The following is a 6,000-nucleotide window of genomic DNA, read 5'->3' on the forward strand; positions in this document are numbered from 1 at the left end:
TGTTTTGCCTTCCTATTCTAGTTGATTCTTGCTCCCATAAATTGTTTGCTCACAAAATACCTATGCATAGGAAGTTGGTTAGACTTAAATTTGCTAGTCATATGCTTCATGATGCTCTTGTTATGTTTCAATTCTTATTTTTTATGTGAGCGTCATTGAAATCATCATGCCTAGCTAGGGGCGGTAAACAATAGCACTTATTGGGAGGCAACCCAATTTTATTTTTGTGTTTTTCGTTTTTGGTTCTATTTTTCAATAATTACACATTATTATCTCTATAGTAATTATGTTTTGGTGTTTTAATTAGTGTTTGAGCCAAACAAGACCTTTGGGATGGTCTATGGTGATAGTTGATTTGATCTTGCAGAACAACAGAAACTTTTGCGCTCATTGCAAGAATTTTAGAAAATAAAAGAACGTTATTTTGATCTGAATTTTTTAAACAAGATTGATATACAAATTTCCTAGGTTTTCCTAATTTTTCATAATTTTTGGATTTACAGAATTATACGAAATTTCCAGATTGCTATGGACTGTTCTGTTTTTGACAGATTCTGTTTTCTATGTGTTGTTTGCTTATTTTGATGAATCTATGGGTAGTATCGGAGGCTATGAACCATGGAGAAGTTGGAATACAGTATATATAACACCTATATAAATTTAGAATGAGTTCACAATAGTACCTAAAGTGAATGATTTGCTTTATCATACTAACCTATCTCATGAAGTTCCGTTAAGTTTTGTGTGATTGAAGTTTTCAAGTTTTGGGTGAGATATCGATATGAGGAGAATAAGAAGTGGCAAGACACTAAGATTGGGGATTCCCAAGGCACCCCAAGGTAATATTCAAGGAAGATTGTGACCTCTTGAAACCACGAGCCTTCTAGTGAGTTGCTCCGGTTTGTGAGGGGTGTGTGTCCAAACTTTCGTCAAACGGGCCAATTTTTTACCACACCATCTTGGTGCCATGCCATTACGTCAAGCAAGATTTCATGTACTTCTGATCATTTTCGTTTTTTTGGAATTTATCTGCCATAGAACTCAATGCTTTGTGTCCAAGCCGTTACACCAATATGTTTGTTAATTCTGTCCAATTTACTACACATGGAATTAACTCGCACACAAGTATACAAATATGACTTTTCAAACTGTTATGGTTAGCTGTTGCATGTACATGTAGTTCAAATTTGAATTACGGTAATTAAATGGGTAGCAAATCACTTAAATGTCTTAAAAAGGTCAAATGACCCCTGCATTTTTCCAGTTTTTGACATGACAGTTGCATTAGTACTTCAAATTTTCTCGTACATTTAAAACACCATCCATTGCCACTGTACTCCAAATTCGTCATTCATAGCTAATAAAATATATCAACAACATCGTACACAGTTTGTTGTAGGAACCGTATGCAATGAAAATTCATGGGTATATTTAAGTCTTCCTCCATAAGTTTCGCTGGCTTCGTCTGCTCTAGTGCATGTCACCCCCGAATCCACGAATCTCTCATCCCCATTCCCGCAACCCCTTCTTGCAAAGAATGACGCCGTGGAAACACTTCGCGGGGGCCTGTTCGGTGGCTGCGTCCTCCCCGAGCACCGTCGTCTGCGCCGAGAGCGTGGCCGCATCCACGGACAGGGTGTCTACGGTAGCCGAGACGACAGCAGTAGCTGCTACTACGGTGGCTGCAAATGCCGAGAGTGCTCAATCTGCCATCAGTGTCACTGATGTCGCCCTGGCCCGGGTCGAGGCCATCCATGCCAAGATCGAGGACACACACACCAAGATATTCTGGGCCACCTTGGGATCCAGCATGCAACCCACGTTCGAAACAATGGTGGAGGCCATGGAGCACCTGCTTCCTCATCAGATCGCCAAGCGGGAGCTGGAGATACAGGAGGCGGCGGAGAGCGAGGAACGCTGGGAGGAGGAGTTGCGCGTGGCTGAGGACGAGGTAGAGAAGAGCCTGTCCATCGAGGAATCGGTAGTGGAGTACCAACGCGAGCTCTGGCGCAACCACTACTATGAGTACTACATCCTTGAGGGTGGCACCGAGGACGAGGCGGACGATGACGACGCGGTCGACTCCAGCAGGGGGAACGGGGAGTCCACCAACGGTGGCATGTTTCCAGGACAAGTCATCAACATCTCATCTTACACCGGCGAGGCATAGGGCAGCGCGGTGGCATCTTTGTTAAAATTATGCGTACTTAGCCTTTATTTATAATGCTGGCCTTTTGTTGGAGCAATGTTTAGGTCAACTGGCTCTGTCTAATTACTAAAATTGCTCAATTCAGTAAGTGTGGTCTGTGTGTTGTAGGCTCTTTCATGTGCCCAAATTAGCAAAAGATGTTAAATTATGCACTACGTGGATGAGGACAGTACCCAGGGAAATTTCCACCAAAATTTGAATGATCAAACTCATCGCATGCACATAAAGCAGAAGAATCGTTTGCGATGCAGACATTCATTCAAAGTGAATGGTGTCCGGCGGCACCGCGCGCAAAGTTTCCCTCCACCTTTCAAAATTTTTGGCCTACCGCTGAAATATCGAACTTCCCCCTCCCCACCCACTTTTCTCCCCGACCACAATTCACATTTCCCCTGTTTCCTCCTTTCTTCCTTCCCAAGCTATAGCCACTTCCTTGCTTGCTTCCTCGCTCTCAACGTATCACATCCGACCATCATGGTCGCCATGGTCTTCTTCAGTGACCTCTCCAACGATTCCTTCTCCTACGACGACTCTTTCACCACCCGAGTATGCTTCTCTTCTGTCTCTCGGGTTATGAGTTGGAATGAAGGATTTTAGCGCGGCGGTCGAATTGAGTCATTTCTTCCTGTTGTAGCTCCATAGGACCATCAGTTGCAACAAATGGAGTGGGGTGGCTCAAGATCTGTCTGCTCATTGTCACCATCAATCTCCATGCATGAAGTTAGTTGTGTTTGAATCTGTGGATGGTGGGAGGAAGTTTTTGGCATGTCTAGAGAAGGTTAGCCCCACTTTCGCTGTTACAAATCATTTGTTAGATATGATTCACACACTGTCACTGTGCTATGTTATTCTGGATGTGATTAAGATAGTGTCATAGTTTCTACCTAGTATCTAAAAATGGTTCCATCTCATCAGTAGTGCCATTAGAAAAATATTTGGCACCACTTTAGCAGTTTGTGCAGCCAACTTTGGTCCACACATCCGAGCAGGCAAGCAGTAAAATACTAAAACTTTATGGCATGGAGGAACTAGGCATCAGAGCAACTAGGTGCCCCGGAGTTCGGCTCCCTAACTTTTTCCTCTGCATCGACTCACGAGTGCAGGGCTCCAGTGCCAAATGTAGCGACACTTGTCTTGACACCGGTTTTGGCATACATAGTGGACGACCTTAATGCTATTAGCTCTATGTTACTAAATTTGTGCATGTACACACCTGTTAGTATCAATTTGATGTCATCCAAACACCTCGCTATGCTGTTGCAGTTATATTTAGCTTCCTCATAAAATGTTCAATTTGTTATTTATAGTACATGACTAAGAACTTGTAGCGTTGTTGCAGTTAATTATAGATTGTGATGTTTTTGAATTTGGTTGTTCTCTCATTAGTAATTAATTGATTTGCACATTGATCTTTTTGAGAAGATATGTCATAATTAACCTATTTTCAGTTTTTCAAAATATGTATTTGGTGATTTTCTATGTTGCTAGAAACCCATTTTCCCTGCAATCATTACTGATTTAGTTTTAAATATTACAGGATGAACGGAAGTGTTCTTACCTGGAGTGGGTTGATCAAGAGTGGCCATAGTCTTTGAAGATGTGCCTAGCAAAACTCTGGAGCATGTATGAGGAAGACAACAGAGATAGGCTTAGAGAAAGTGTTGTCAACACTGAAGAATATTTCAAGATGCGGAAAAAAAGAGAAAGATGTAGAATGAGCTCTGATTTTTTAAATTAGACTTTGCTAAGATGGTGTTGTCGAAGGAGGAGACACTTTCCTAGTTGGTCAGTGCAAAACAGATTCTTACTGAACTAGAAGCAGAGGTGGCGAAGACAAACCTGGCTGATCATGCATCAGTCGATTAGGGAAATGTATATATTGTTCTAATATTGTTCTTATGAAGGCGAACTAGCTATATGCCGTACGGTGTTGTTTTCAGGTAGCTATCATACAGTGATGTTAAAATATATTTATGTGCCTGATATGAAATTAGAAAATAGCTGTTCGGTATGAAATGTGAATTTGTGTAATACTGGAACTTTTAATTGTAAACTAATAAACCTACTAAATGGGTCATGGAACTTTGCAAACGGTTCTAGCAGTAAAAGCAGTTGTGATGGATAGCCCAATGCCATACAATTTTCTTCATCAAATCATGTGTGATATAGTTGAATAAAGCAAATAGTTAACAGAGGCAAATTGTGTGTGATCGTTACACCTATCACACATGAGCTATACATAAAACTCTGTGGGATGTATATACGAATGGAAACGTTCGTCTGGGATTCACTATGTTGGATGTGCAGACGAACGAAAATGTTTCTCTGGGATTCGCTGTGTCTGATATGCAGACGAACGAAAACATTTCTCGTGGATTGACTATGTGGGTTGTGCAGATGAAGGGAAACGAAAACGATTGGGCCTATATAATTGTATGCGATGGCTAGCCCGATTGCACATGAGCTCATTTTGCGTTGCGTGTGTGACCGGAGGGCCTATCCCCGACAGTTTCTGGGTCGTGTGGGAAGGACCCCCTATCACCCACACTCAATAGGCACAGTTTAAAATGTCATCGCGGAGAGGGGTTAAAAACCGTTTGTATAGTAGCTCGCTGTACCAGTGATATCTCCTGTGTACACTCACAAACCCGCTAGTCCCTCAACCTATTTGTATTCAATACTCCAAAACCACTAAGGGGCACTTGACGCACTTACAATCTCCCCCTTTTGGTGATTGATGAAAAATTGGTTAGGTTTTCAATGGGAGTAAATAATTGAAGTGTAAATACACAGTATGAAGAAATTACAACATATTGAGGAGCTCCCCATGAAGCTGTGCATATGAAGAATTTGCTTTGGATTGCAAATGCACATGGCAGGTTGAAATTGTGGAGATCCCCCCTATATCTTGGAATCCAATCATGCATGATCATAAGATATTTGGAGAATTTAAATCCAAGATGAAAATTGGTGTATGACGAAATTGTGCATGCATGAACAAATATATTTAAGACCAGGGCATGCAAATAACAAGTAGCAAAATAGTCAGACAACCAACAGTTATTTATGTTACAAATCATCAAAAAGCGAACCAAATGAAGTTCAAGAGTTGTAACTTGGAAAAAATAGCCCATATGATGACCCGCTTGAAGAGTAACTCAGACTTCTCCCCCTTTGTCATCAAATGACCAAAAGGAGATGAAACTGATAAGTAAACACCCAAAGTCGGAAGGAGCGCCAGCATTGTTGTTGGGGTCGCGTGAATCCGAAGGGACAGTCGCAATGTCTTCAACATCTTCTTTTCAATTAGTGGTGCATGATGTAGACACTGAGCTCGGGACAAGAGGAGGAACTTGAACCTTCTTGAACTTCTTCTTGGGTAGATTGGCCCAATCAAAGTTCATTTGAAATTCCATTGCAACAAGTTCATCATCTGTCTTCAAGTGTGAGAGTATGGCCCATGTTCTGTCAAAATCTCATGGTAATAGTAGCGGTTCTTGCAAACTAAGGTATGCATCACTATCAAATTTACTTGAATTGCAACAAATTGACGCTTAACCCAATTGCGATTCTTGTCGACTTTCTGGTGCAAGCTAGACAACTTGAGGGATGTTGATTTAGGTGGGACTCAATAGTAATTTGATTAACTGAACCAATTATCATGAACATACACTAATTGTCTTTGCAAATTAATTTTGTATATCAATGGCTCATGCTGTAGCTCCCCTAAATTTTAATGCATTCCTAGAGAAAGCTAAGTTGAAAGATGATGGAAGCAACTATGCGGACCG

This window comes from Triticum aestivum, chromosome 1B, assembly GCF_018294505.1.
Source record: "Triticum aestivum cultivar Chinese Spring chromosome 1B, IWGSC CS RefSeq v2.1, whole genome shotgun sequence".
Taxonomy (NCBI): domain Eukaryota; kingdom Viridiplantae; phylum Streptophyta; class Magnoliopsida; order Poales; family Poaceae; genus Triticum; species Triticum aestivum.